Source organism: Acipenser ruthenus, chromosome 10, assembly GCF_902713425.1.
Source record: "Acipenser ruthenus chromosome 10, fAciRut3.2 maternal haplotype, whole genome shotgun sequence".
Lineage (NCBI taxonomy): Eukaryota > Metazoa > Chordata > Actinopteri > Acipenseriformes > Acipenseridae > Acipenser > Acipenser ruthenus.
The window spans coordinates 40624470-40638070 of record NC_081198.1 but is presented as its reverse complement, the minus strand read 5'-3'; the positions used below and the strand labels follow the sequence as shown (position 1 = coordinate 40638070).

The window sequence follows — 13601 nt, the reverse complement described above, 5'->3', positions numbered from 1 at the left end:
TCAAGGATGCTCTCCGACTTCTTTGTGATTACCCAGTGCAGCGTCCGATTCTAAAGAAAACCCCGAAGAATAATTAGAGCGGGGGACCAGGCCTGGGAACACTTTAGGGACAGGAATCTCATTTAGACAATCTCTTTCAAAACCGCACAGTTAAATTGACCAGAAGGCAATTATTTAGAGGAAAATTATTATTTTCATTTCCTTTTGTACTCTGACAGCTGGTTTTACAGCTAAGATAAGGGAAACTGTATATATACATATATCACATTTTTAAAATAATTACATTGACATTATTCAGACATTAATATGGGTGGATTTAAATAAATTACATTTTCATACAAAGTAAAATATAAAACATTGCAACATGGATTATAAAACCGAATGTTTTGGAATGAAATATAAAAAACAATTTAACGTGTTCATTTCAACTGACAACGCACAAACACAAAATAATACTATTACTACTACTACTACTACTACTACTACTACTACTACTACTACTACTACTAATAATAATAATAATAATAATAATAATAATAATGTGTTACCAAACTGAACATTAGGTATATCAGTTATAAATTGTGTTGACAATGTTACACAAGTGTAATGTTTAATATTTGATTTACAGTGTAATGCATCCGATGGAAAGATTTGTGCATTTTCAAAATAATTTTTACTGGCAATGTCAAGTAAGTTTTAAGTTTTACGTTTCTGCTAATTTGAATTTGATGTTGATGTCAAAATTGTAGATTCAGTTAAGATGACAAATAACATCAAAGTTTAGGCCTACTAGCGACTTTGAACGGGGCACTAAAGATCACGTTTTAAAGATAAAAATCGGACATCCCAGCCTTAAAGATGGAGAAATAATGATCTTATTTTTCCACATGAAAACAAATATTTGTTTGATATCAGTATGTGTTTTTTTTGTTTATTATGCTTATTCAAATACACAGTTTGCCTGTCTGTGGTACTTTTAAGATTTACACGAGCTAAGTGAGGTCAAATCCGCGGGGAAAGAGTCGCCTGTGGTGGCGGACAGTAGGTGTTGTCAGTTTTCGCTTTTGTTGCATTTCTCTGGAATGCTCTCTTGCTGGGTGTCGGGCAGAAGTCAGCTTTGTTTTCATGCTACAATGAAAAGAGATAAAAGGAAAGCATCCAGGTCCAGTCTCTGCCAGGGCACAATGTCACAATTCCAGCTCACTGATCAAGGGCTTCCATGGCCTGCCGTTGCCCTTCTGAGGTCAGAATATGTCCATCATTGTCCATCATTCAGGACTCCCCCCAAAAATATGAGCCTGAAATAGAGAGAGGGAGAGAGAGAGAGAGAGAGAATTATTTATTCAATATTTTCAAGTTTAAAATAGACTAAAATAACAATAACTGAATCAATCGAAAAAATACAGTGCCTGATGAAACGATTTCAAAAGAAAACCATACAAACAAAAAAAAACCCGACAAAACTACATTTGCAATGTTATGTAAGGTGTAAAAATGTAAAATATCACTCAGATTATGCTATTAATTATATTGGCTTATTTAAAGCAGTTAGCTATTCATTTAAACAAAATATACATTGAATGGGCTCGTAAATCTTATCTGTAATTTTAGGCTATAGCAGATTGTTAACATCAATATACAAAATATACATAAGATATTTTATTTAACAGATTAAAACCTTAAATTAAGACGAACAACACAATGCATGGTTTCCAATTGAACATATCAAAGAGTGTTAGTGCGTTACAAAGACAAAAATACCAAACAATAATACATATGTATATAAATAAATAAATACATAAATACCCAAGATATATAAAATTCAAAACACACATAAATGTGTGAGATAAATGTGTCTGTACAAAGTTGTTTACATTACCAGATAACATTTGCCTAGTGCAAAATACTTCTATACATTTTGTTTCCTAAACAACTAGCATAGTTTCAGCATCAATTCATAATGGCAGGCTACTCTTATGAATTTGTACATATGACAATATTTATTTTACTTGTATATTTATTTGTATTTGAACGTTATCAACGCTACGCTCCCAACACTTTGGCACCATCTACAGGTAAAAAGTATCACCAGGCCATTAAAGAAAAATCAGAGCACTTTGTTGCACGCTGTGTTCTGAAGTCACACAGAGCGATCCTCACAGAATGTGATCATACCATAGTTGTTAAATGTGGCTCTCTAGCCTACATATTCGTAAGTACATTATCATATAAATGTAAGACTAATGTACCATTTGAGGCCTGTTTTCTTTCCATACCCCTTTCTTGGCAATTTTACGTTTGTATCAGAAAATAAAAAACATGTCAAATACCCTACACTGATAATAATGTAGGCCTATGGTTAGTCTCAGAATCTTTGCAACCGTCACTTTTTGTATTTCCACCGGTGACTCCAATTACATCACGGAGCAGACATTTTTCTTTATTTCCCTCACTAATGCCTGAGTCCCATACCGACAACATTGAAATGCCCGCAGCAGAACACTACATTTAAGCTCATGTACTATATAGAACCGGCACATTAATTGTTTAAAATAACAAAAGCCACAATATCATGTTTAAATCAAATAAACAATATGAACATTATTCCTTATTTTATCTAACACACTGACTTCAGACAGATGATTAAACATAACGGCTATTCTATTCCTATCATTTGTTTAATTATACAGTTGCTTTTAGGGAAAGGTTTACCAGGTACAGTAGGTATTTTCGTTGATGTTATGTTGTAACAAGAAAGGGGAAACTGCACCAATACTGTTTTTTAGAGGATGAAATATAAATCTATGGAGCTTGAAGCTAACCTTTTAGCATAAACTGGGTTACCTGAGTGTTGTAATTACAGTAATTATGTACATCAGAATTACATACTAATTACATTAACATCAAATCATTCTTAATCGAAATCTAATGAGCTAGAGAGGAAGAGTGAATCAATGACAACATAAATACGGACCCTAAGAAATATTCATTTAACAATCTATCATATACACAAGAATGAAATCATCTTAGAGTGCCGAGAATGTATTTAACTTGGTTTTCGTCTCAAACAACACTTTTTTTTTTTTTTTTTTTACATTTGGTAGTAATTTGAGCTGTTCTAAATTCTATAAAAATAGGCCTTAGATTAATTAATTAATTACAACTAAACACGGTCCCAGTTATAATGTTATCTAGTAAACAACGGTCCTTAAAATAAATACAATAAGAATAAATAACTCACAAAGGTGTTTAAAATAATGTAGTCTTCGATTATCTTTGAGCATGCATATAATTCAAATGGTATTATATTGAACTTCAAAATATATTTTGAGTTAATTGTTTTGTAAAAGCAAATGATGAAACTACTACTACGACTACTATATATATATATATATATATATATATATATATATATATATATATATATATATATAAGATAAAGTTTCAATGCAAATGTAATTTACAGTACAACTGGAGATTAATGAACTAACATGTTTTCTTCCCACCTGTTGTTGATGTAAACTAATTGTGTACACACACACGCACGCACGCACGCACGCACACACACACTCCTATTTAAAACACATTAATTTTAGGCATATAGCCTAGACAGTTCAGCCGGTTTTAATTAAATGCAAGTGTCCGAATATAACTCAAGACACTATTATTAATCTGCATTTTCTGTTTCTTCCACCCACTTTAACAAAGCACTTGATAGGCATCTGTACAGAATACATTTCCAGATGCAGACTAGCTTGCTCACAGTAAACTGCAACATACTGAGGAAAAAAGAGCTGAAATCAGACGAACAAACTGCAGAACACCTGTATGGATTTCAATCGAAAAGACAATCGAATCGGAATTCAAAGAAATGTGTTATATTTTAAGTCTGAAAGGGTGCAAGTTAATTTATTCCTTGCACATAATGAACACCATACAACACATTTAAAAAAAGTTCTATTTTTCCATACTGCTCGCTGTTTTCTACTCTTCACATATAAAAGGGTTTAGCAGAAATACCGAACGTGGTTGTGTTAAAAGCATTGTAAGATAACTATAGCTAACCAGTGCTGAGCGCGAAGCTATTTATTGAGTTCCACATTATATAAGATATTTAACAGACGGGGAATGTATTTTTTATATATCTCTTCATAATTTGGCTACATTAATGCCATTGTGAGTAAGGCAAAAAATCCAAACACTATTCAACGACGCCTAATATGCACACACAGTGATTACTGCAAGCCTTGCCACGTTTTATTAAACAAAACCTGTAAAAACAGCGTGACTCGCATTTCAATAGGCCGCTTTGTTTTTAGCAGCAAAAGAGTGGTTAAGACCATTAAGGGGCAATACAGTCTGGATAAATATATAGCTTCACATTTGTACCCTTCTGAGTCATAAGCATCTCCTTCAGGAAATGGCTCATCTTTACTAAACGTCTTAATAATTTCTGTGCTATCAAAACTACAATACATGTTGTTGTTACATACATTTTTTTTTTTGGGGGGGGGGGGGGGGGGGTCCAAATCACAAACAAAATTGCCAATTATAGACAAAAGCCCACGCCCAAAACTCGGGGACCTGGTTTATTCAAGTTCAACACACATTACCAAATTCACCCAGCCATTTTCACAAAGCACACCAAATGCAAATACGCGCTATTAATTTGTAGTTCTGTAACATTACAGCAATGTTATTGTGCAAAATGATATGTATGGTGCATGCTCTGTGGACATGGTCCACGTTATCACAGTTGACAATGTTACATTGATAAGACAGATTGGTGGTCATTAAGTGTCTTGTAATGCAAGTTGTTTTTTTTTTTTGCCCCGAACAATGTGAATTTATCGTTGTATTGGTGAAACTGCTCCTGTAGGTCTGACGAAAATCTCAGAAAATATGTTAATTTTTATTTTTTATATAATGACAATTTCTTTCCAGCTATATTCCAGCGAGTAGAACCACACAAAGATATATGCATCAATCTGGGGCCAGTTTCCAAAAAGTAACTTTAACTTAAAAAGCATCGTGAAACGTCTTTAATGCAACGTTTGCAAACTGTATCGTAACTCCAGTAGTGCTTTAACGACTAGTTGAGTTCACGAGTGATCTGGCGTAATGTCGACATGTTAGTGGAAGTTGTAATTCACTGTGTAAACGTAACGGCAGAATTTAGCAAGGTGCTGCTTGTTGCTGTGAAACGTCAGCAACACCGCAGACGCCATAGTAGACGCCGGCTCGCTGCAATCAACTTTCACACATGCAAAATTCTTTGTCATCTCCCGGAGGACCAGTGTTTAAAGCATTTACTTTCATTGCTATTTCTTCAGACTTGTTCTTTTTTGTTTGATTCGTCAGTACATTATTTTTTTATTTTACAAAATAATACATCCTTGTTTATTTTTTACTTCATGTAATATTTCTAACTCATTTTGGTTAAATATATATTTTATTTTTCACTTCTTTTGCCTGCATTTCAATCAGCGGTGCATTTTTCGTTTGCTTTACAAGAAAACTATCATTCATATATAAGCTACTCCATCCATTTGTTTCAAATGTGTTTCCCAACAAAGCCCCGATGTGGCTTTAAATAGCTTCATCACAAACACGCTGCACTTTCACTTGGGGTTTTGGGAAACACACGTCGACAGAGCCTGGAAGCAGCCGCACGCTCATCGTTACAATGATCGTGAGCTCCAAATACATCTGTTCTTGGGAAACGAGTCCCTGGTCTGCTCATGAACAGAATTATATTAATTTCTCTCACTTTTGTTCACAGAAAATTATTTCAGTATTTAAATTAGACCAACATACGTTAGTTTCTTTAATACTTTATTTATCATGTTAAGCATGAAAAAGCTCAACTCCAAAAATCTATTACTGTGAAAGCCATTGTTTGATTTCTTCAATAGATTGTAACTGGTGATATTGTTTCTATGTGTAGTAATTGTTATTGCAGTAAATGAACAAGATGTGCCTTGCTCATACAATACAAACTAAACGTCACACGTGTCATTACCATTAAAGGTAGGTCGCCACGAGTGTATCATGACCCATACAAATGGAAAACCATCTCAAAAGGAGAGCCATAGTCACAAAAACTACTGCACACGCGGTTTCCAAATTGTAGCCTTGGGCTGTATTTAGATACGTCACTGTTCTTATTAACTTACCTTTATTGAGCGCTTAGCCAATTCAGTGTCAGTACTGCGAAAAACTACTGTAGTTACCACATTTTAGAGCTTAAATGACACCCCACTATACATAACCATGGATTGTAAGAGCTTTTCAAGCGCTGGCAACTATATGTTAAGATATTAATACATCTATTATTAATATTCACAAAATTTCAGCCATCAATACTCGATGGTGTTTAACATTATTAATAATGATACGATTTCAGCAATGAAATGTAGTATGCTGGACCAAGTGATTAATAAAATGCAGTATAAATTTATTTTTACACAAACATCATTAAACATAGTCTTTTGATGTCAAGAACCAAAAGGGGTTATTCCTTTGATGTAAACGACTGCTCAGAGCGATTCACATTTTAATCATTAAGACGGGTAATACATTTTAATGACGTTTAGACAAAAATCATGTTAGTTAATATTACTTTAAATTTTGCATTGGAACTATAAGGTCATTCACATTTTCTACAATTGCTCTCTGTATGAAAAAAAAAAAAGTTTTCGGATTTTAGTGTAAGAGTCTGAAGTTCAAATACTGTACAAATGACTTAAATCTTTTAAAAAAACAACAAATCTGAATTGAAGAGTCCACTGGCGCCCTCTCGTGGAATTGCTAAAAGGAGCACTCCTACCAAATACCTGCAACTGTTCACTCGAAGCAGACGGTAGTGGAATAAAATAATGTGGGATATTGCAAGCTCTGGTTTGTTGTGTTCCAATAGTTTTTATCCCAATTGTTTACGGACAGACTTTTACATACATGTAATACAATTTTCAAACGTTTTATTTTTTATTCTCAATCAAATACAAACTTAAAGGGTACATAATATAGCTGTACAAAACAGAATGATTGAAAATTCAGTAATGTACACAGCATTTATAATTGAATTAAGTTTCAACTTTTACACTAGTAAATGTAACACAATGTATTGAGGAAAAAAAATCAAATACCTTCCTGCTTCTATCAAGTTGTTATCCCTTGACACAAAATATTCTGTTTTTCCTCTATTATGATTCCTTTTTTCTGTTTCTGCCCCTTCTTTTGGGACGCCTCTCTCTGCTGTGACTTGTGCTTCTATCTCTTCTAGTGTGCTGCTCTCTGCTGCAACTCCGGTCTCTATCCCTTCTCTTTGTACCCCTCTCTCTACTCTGACTTCTACTTTGGCCTCCATTTCCTGTGGTCCTGTCTCTGCTGCCATGCCTGTCTCTCTTTTCAGTCATCCTAGCTCCTCTTCCCTGCCTCTACTCCTGCTCCTCTCTTTTGACATCTCTTGCCATTTCTGCTTCTGTGCTTCCGTTCCTTTCTGTCCTATTTCTCTCATTTCTTGGGCTTTTTTTCTCGAGTTCTGTTTTGACCTTTCCTGTCTACCAGTCAATGGCTTCTCTTTTTCGCTCTGTGACCTGTCTTCCGCATCTCTATCATCGCTGCTCTCTCTCTTCCTTCCATTGTTAGACTTTTTTTTTCTTGTGCTTCTTGTCCTTGTGGTGTCTCTCTGATTCATTATCGCTGGTTGAACTGTCGCTGGAGGAGGAAGAATCACTGCTGTCCTTCTGCTTCTTGCGTCTGCTCTTCTTTTTCGGTTTCCTCTTTTTCTTCACTTTCGTTTCAAGGCGAACAAGTTTCCTTTTTAAAATGATACAAAAGTGTTTTTTAAAAAAAACTCAAACCACAATTTTCTCCTTTCTACCAAAATAATAGATGACACAAATGGCTTTTTAAAAAACAGTCATAACACTTTTCACAATGATATTAGGAACTTTTCAAAGAAGGATACATTTAATAAGGACAGTCTTATTTTAAAGCATTTTAACCGTCAAGATTCGCAGCATCTATGAGACCTTCTAAAAAGGTTCTGCCTAATACCTACATTTCATCATCAATTACTTCAGATTTCTGGCAATGCACACAATGTTTACCAGCGCTTTGTAGTTTAAAGGTAACACTTGATAAATTCTGGAAAAACAAAAGAATGTCTGTTTCGAGGGATATAATCTTGCCACTATGTGCACCCTCACCCAGCTGACACTTCACAAATCAAAGGCTTGTGTCCACAATACAAACACCACTTTGTTATACCTAGTTAAAGGTTCCCCAAAGGGTTCTTTGTTGTGAATCAGCTTTACCTTCTTTTTCATTTTAAATAAGATAGCATGTTAGATCAGATTAAGACAATGGATCGTTTTCACTGCAACAAGCATTTGTTGTCATCATTACAAGTGTAACCAAAGACGGGAAGCATTTGCCCCCGAATATACCGCTTGATCTCTCTGAAACAAAGGACACGTCTCAAAGCAAACTGATAAAAAAAGAAATCCAACAAGCTGTTAAGCAAGATAATTGTCTGTAGTTAATAAAAGGCATACCTGAGCAGCTTTTCTTTTTGCTTGGCTGTAAGCGATTTTAAAAATTCAACTTCGGGATCATCCTCAACTTCACTTGTAACATACTCCTTCAAAAACAAAAAAATAAAATAAAAACATGCTACACAACAAACGAACAACCAATTCACACCACTGCACCCCAATAGATGCATCATGTTTTGAATAGTTGTAAAATATCTGTTGGGTGACAAAAGTGATTTATTTGCAGTAAAAATAAATACACATTGGGAAGGGAACGTAGAATAGCTGCAGATCTAAGACTGCTTTGCAGACTCATCAACTCTGCCCACTTGACTAAACTTGGATGGCATGGAGCGTTGTGGTTAGGATAATTGGCCATTTCAAAGCAATCAAACTTAAATTCAGGATCTGTCACAGATATTGTTGAGTCTTGTGTTAAAACAGATTATTACCTGCGATGGATCACAGAGTCAAATTTCTCCCCAGTACACTTTGTTTCAGTGCAAACCCACTGTTTCTCATCTCCGCCATTAACTCTGAGGGGTGCATTGACGGACCTGTTAAGAAAAATCACAGTCTGAATGTATCATTGACGCCCATCTACATTTCCACTGATTCCACAGTAGGAATTCAGTTGTGTCTTTGTTAACAGAAAGTGTGTCTAAATCAACTCAATAATCTTCTGCTGAGCAAATCATAAGATATTATTCTCCAAAGCAGCAGTTAGAAGATTCAGAATACATAATTGCATTTCTTTTTGCAGCACAGGAGGAGTTCTCGCATACCTTCCCACTACCAACAACAAAGCAGGCGGCTATTGTCTGAATAAACAGGTTATTATTGATGTAGTTCCTGATTGCAAAAGTAGCAACACAAGGGGAAATAACGTGCAGGTGAACTTTCCAAGCAAAATATGAAGAAGAACTTTAAGAAATAAATACGTACGGCATTAACATTAAATTCAAATGTCAATATAAAAATAAATGTTATATATATACGGACACCTTACCTAGGATTTTAAACGAGTTCCAGCCAACTAAAATTTTTAATGCAGACGAAACTGCTCTATTCTACCGAGGCTTTCCAGACAAAGGGCTTGGACAGGACGGAGAAACACCCTCTTATGGTGATTGTAAAAAGTAAAAGCCCTCGCTGTTTCTTGAAAGATCACTCACGGAAATCTGCTAATGCCTGGATGACAAATTCACTGTTTGAAGAGTGGCTGAAAAATTGCGTTGCGATTTCTGCCTCCTAACACAACCTCTGTTATGCAGCCGATGGACATGGATGTCATTAAAAACTTCAAAGGCCACTACCGTGCTCGTCTCAATGCCTGCCTCATTGCTTCTCTGGAGTCTTGGGCTGCTGTTCTCCCACAGACTGTTTACAACTGCTTTAGAAAGGGGGGGTTTGTGTCTGCCACAGGTAACGCTGAGCAGGTGGATATCCATGTGTTTGTCGATATTGCCATTCCAGACAATCTGACAGCAGAGGAGTTTGACACCATAGTAGAGTTTTACAGTCAGGAGGAGACGGCAGGTGAGCTCACTGATGTAGAACTATTGGAGACAGTCAGAGCTGACAAGCACCGACAGGTGGAAGAACCAGAAGAGAATACTGTATCAGACAGCGAACCCGAAGAACCTTCACTTCAAGAACAGTTGCGTGCTGTGAACACTTTCCACAGGGTATGCCAGAATTGTGGCTTTGAAATTGGCTATGAAGCTGCACGCAAAATTGAGAGTGATTTACAGATAGTATGTTGTTGAAGTACTATACATACAATACAGTACTGTGCATACTTTTTAGTTTTACACATCCGTATAGTATTAGTAACCAGTTGTTTGTTCTGATATTTGGTGTTTTTCGTGTTTATTTTTTAACACTGCAATGAACCAAGACGTGTATTTCAGTGCGCTGTTTCTACAACTATAGTATACATTGTTTTTCCATATACATACACTTGAAAATGTGGCTTTTCGCTTAATAAGAATAAGTTTGGTTAAGAACAACTCTTTGCTGGGAACAGAGAGGTTGCTAATAAATGGCATCTCCTATATATATATATATATATATATATATATATATAACATCATTCTGAATGCCCTTCTTGCTTTTAGCTTCCAAAAGACCAAAACACAACAAGCCCTCTACAAAGGCCATTCAGCCTTTAATGCTTGTCTTTTGCCTTCAGATCAGGCGAGACAGTTTTCAGCTTTCCTGTACAGTACAGGTAGTTCCAGAAAAAAAAATTAAATTATTTGTCAAAGTACAGTCTAAATTGATTGCTATTTTCTTTTCAGGTAATTAGTGAGAGACAACAACAAATAACATTCAAAAACTGACTTCTGAGCTCTGAAGTCATCAAGTTCATACATGTGTAGCCATAGTTTTGCATTATCTGCTATTAGCTCACTGTAGTGAAACTACAGCTAACAAGATTTAAAAATACATAAACAAAACAACAATTTAATATTTTCTTCTACAGATGATGTTTAAAAATAAATACAGTACTGTATAAAACCATTTACAATTTTTAGTTTTTAAGCTTGTATCATTCACAAGTAGATAAATTGCATAAAGAGTCAGAACAGATGAGGCCTGCGTGGTTGGAATGTTTGATTACAGAATTGAAAGTGGATGACGTGTTTTTATGCAATTCCATTTTTTTAATTTATTTTTCTGATGCTGCATCATCCTCTTGTATGCTGACAGGTTTGATTGTAATATTCTAAAATGACTTGACATTGGGCCAAGTACTGAATGTTGTGGGCCACTACATTTCATTAGGTTGAAAAACCAACTAGATGACTTACATAACTGGTTTGTTAAAATGATCAACAATCTAAAACACAACAGATATTATAGTTAATCTCTTAAATATGTTCTGTAACATACCTGCATCATCATTCACCACTGCGCTGGCACTGATTCCAGATAAACCAAACTGCGGACACTCTCTGTGTTCACATGTCCCCATTTGTGACATTTAATACACCTCACATTCTGCACCTACAAAATACACAGGATTCAATATTTACAAGATTATCAATTTAGGATATCATCTTTAAGGCTGCACGGATACAACTACCAGTACAGTGACTGTTTTGTTTGGTCGGTTTGAAATGCTTCTACAAAACATGTTCTAAACACCACAATGTCCATTTCATTTTACCTGAATACCAAATGGTTGGTCTCTGATGCTCATGTCATCCTTTGCATAGCTACACGTATGGGGAAATAAAATATATGTTAATACTTGGAAGAAAACGATTTTAAATATTCAGCAATGAAAAAAGCATTACCAGAAGTATTCTTTATTTATTGAATTAAATTAATAATTATGTAAATAACCAATTAACTACATGTATATAAAACAGTGGCTAAACTAATCAGTCATAACAGGGCACACACACTATTGCCCAAAAGCAATTATGATACACAATACATTTTTGTGCACATATTTTAACCACAAACCACAAACTAGAATCAACAAACTGCATGAAATGATAAAAGCATCTTAATCTTTAAAAGACCATGTGGAGTCGCTGAAGCTCTTACCTCCTTTGTCTCCTCTTTGTAGCAAGAAGGAAAGAAAAGAAACACTATCACTATTTAGCTACATATCTATGAACATTTACACAGGTATACTTGTATAGTATACCATTCTATACTGTGGCAGTACACTTCACTAATTCACTAGCCTTAATATGTATATCTCAAGTCATACAGTGAAACAGCAAGCACCGTATAATATAAACAAATTTAATCTTGGAGGACTTAAGGTTTTTCAGATGCCATTCAATGTATCAATTGTTAGGCTATTTTTTAGACTGTGATAAGATAAAGATGCAATGCAAAATAAAAACAGCAGGTGGTGTAATCCACTTACAAACAGAACATACGGGCATGGGATGGGTAAAAACGATGTCTTCAAATTGTCGGTATATATTTAGATCAGGAGAATCATTCGAACATCAGATTCACAAATCAATGTACAGCCATTAAAAGAACAAACAATTGCTTTTTACCTGTGATTATAAATATTTTACCATGTGCCCTCACATAATATCGTCTTCTCGGTGAGTCTGTGCGCTCAAACAGGTTTACTGCTGGCACTGGAGACAATTTCTATCAGATGGAACCAGACGCTGTTGTTCAGGAAAACAATTCTTTACTTGGTATTATCTAGTAATTATTCGAAACTGAGTGACGAGATACTTTCCTATGGTTTCATTTGGGATGTCCATGTGTCCTACCATGCTTGAACAACCATTGCTCTCGTTGAAACAAACAAACAAATAGGATATACCATAGTGTGATATAAAGACTGATCTTCAAAGGCATGCGTGCATGTTTGGATATAAAACAGTTATATTTATAGTACATTTTACGTAAATTTTGGTAAAGTAAAAAAAAAAAAGCTACATCTTAGGAACGCTTGTTGACACAGTAAGGAACATACACATTTCTACGAAATACACGTTTGAATTGATTTTAACATAAAACATAACGTCTACACAGTAAATGATTAAGCAGGTGTACTCCATTTGTACAGTAAACACATGTGTATCGGTTTCAGTGTTTATTTACCTTCTCGATGTTGGATTTAGAAGCAAGATGAAAATCTTTTTTACACATAAAATTAGCAAATAATGTCCCTATGATTGCAAATTCAGAGGACAAAACAATTGCTTTAAATTAAATCACAAAATCCCCTAAACAAACAACCACATATACCAAACGATGCCTAAAAACATTGGGTGCGTTCACGCCACGCAGACTTTCGCCATTCTGCACAGAATCAGAGGAAATAGCCAATGAATTTTCAGAATCTTAGCAAAATCTGAGGGTGCGTTCACGAGAGGCAGCCTTTGCTAAGTCTGCGCAGATTCTGCAAAGATTCTGAAAATTCATTGGCTACTTGCTCCGATTCTGTGCAGATTCTGCGCAGAATGACGAAATTCTGCGTGTCGTGAACGCACCCATTGGTCTATGTATGAAAGCTTTTACTTCCGGGTAAAACAAAACAAAACGTTGTTTTTGAAACACATTAAACAG

The 13601-nt window shown here is 35.2% G+C and overlaps 1 long non-coding RNA gene across 13 annotated transcripts; it reads right to left on the bottom strand.

The window, feature by feature from the left end:
• Positions 1-6497: 6497 nt before the first annotated feature.
• On the bottom strand, positions 6498-13478 carry LOC117405231 (uncharacterized). 13 transcript variants are annotated; one of them, XR_004544836.3, is made up of 7 exons: positions 12572-13455; positions 12102-12115; positions 11716-11764; positions 11439-11552; positions 8993-9097; positions 8562-8647; positions 6498-7821 (listed from the first exon to the last, which is right to left on the bottom strand). It is a non-coding gene; the product is annotated as an uncharacterized LOC117405231 (long non-coding RNA). The 13 variants fall into 13 exon arrangements; XR_004544840.3 differs by having other exon boundaries at positions 13134-13455; XR_004544839.3 differs by having other exon boundaries at positions 11716-12691; positions 13134-13478.
• Positions 13479-13601: the final 123 nt, after the last annotated feature.